The sequence below is a fragment of the Acyrthosiphon pisum genome, unplaced genomic scaffold (genome assembly GCF_005508785.2).
Source record: "Acyrthosiphon pisum isolate AL4f unplaced genomic scaffold, pea_aphid_22Mar2018_4r6ur Scaffold_19419;HRSCAF=20104, whole genome shotgun sequence".
NCBI lineage: Eukaryota > Metazoa > Arthropoda > Insecta > Hemiptera > Aphididae > Acyrthosiphon > Acyrthosiphon pisum.
The window spans coordinates 1-937 of NW_021768670.1; the positions used below are offsets into that span (position 1 = coordinate 1).

Here is a 937-nt window from a genome sequence, read left to right on the forward strand (position 1 = left end):
GTCCCTGCCCTTTGTACACACCGCCCGTCGCTACTACCGATTGAACGGTCGCATTGAGGTCTTCGGAGTGGACGCGCGTTATTCGGCCCCCTCGGGGGCTGGGTCGTCGCGCGATCGCGAAGATGACCGAAATCGGCCGTTTAGAGGAAGTAAAAGTCGTAACAAGGTTTCCGTAGGTGAACCTGCGGAAGGATCATTAGAGACGGGCCCGCGGTACCGGCAGCACTCGCCGGTCTTGCGCGCGCCTCATCCGACCCCGTGGCCGCGTGCGCTCGCCGACTAGCTCGACGACCGCCCGCGCGCCACGACCCCCGACCGAGCGTCGACCGAAAGATGGTTAACACGTCGAAAGACCGTACGTGCCCAGTCGTGCGTCCGCGCACGGCGCATGGCCGTAGAAGTTTCGTCGAACAAAACAAAAAAAACAACCGACACCGAGCGGCGGATCACTTGGCTCGTGGATCGATGAAGACCGCAGCTATCTGCGCGTCGAAGTGTAATCCGCAGGTTATACGAACATCGACCAGTCGAACGCACATTGCGGCCTCGGTGACCCGCGGGTCCCGGGCCACGCCTGTCTGAGGGTCGTATACCGGATACTCAGCCAGACCGATGCGCCGCCGGCAGGCGTCCGACGGCATGCCCGCCGGCCGATCCGGTGGTGCGAGATTGGCGGTTTGACCGGGGAGAGCCGCTCGCGTGGCCGCCTCCGGTCGTCCGCCCAAGTTGTGACGGCAAACAGTCACGGGTTCTCGCGTCGTCAAACGGCACGTCCCCGTCCACCCGCCGCGCGAGAGCGCGGCCGGGGCCGGCTGAGAGTCCACGAGACCTCTCCGGCTTCCGAGAAGCAGACGCGGGCGGTCACCGTACGGGACGGAGCGTGGATCGCAGGCTGGCCGTGTAAATTTAAGGAAACAAACAACCGATACGTTCCGAC

The 937-nt window shown here is 64.1% G+C and overlaps 1 non-coding gene across 1 annotated transcript; it reads left to right on the top strand.

The window, feature by feature from the left end:
• Positions 1–430: 430 nt before the first annotated feature.
• On the top strand, positions 431–588 carry LOC115034652. The gene has a single exon (XR_003839982.1). It is a non-coding gene; the product is annotated as a 5.8S ribosomal RNA (ribosomal RNA).
• Positions 589–937: the final 349 nt, after the last annotated feature.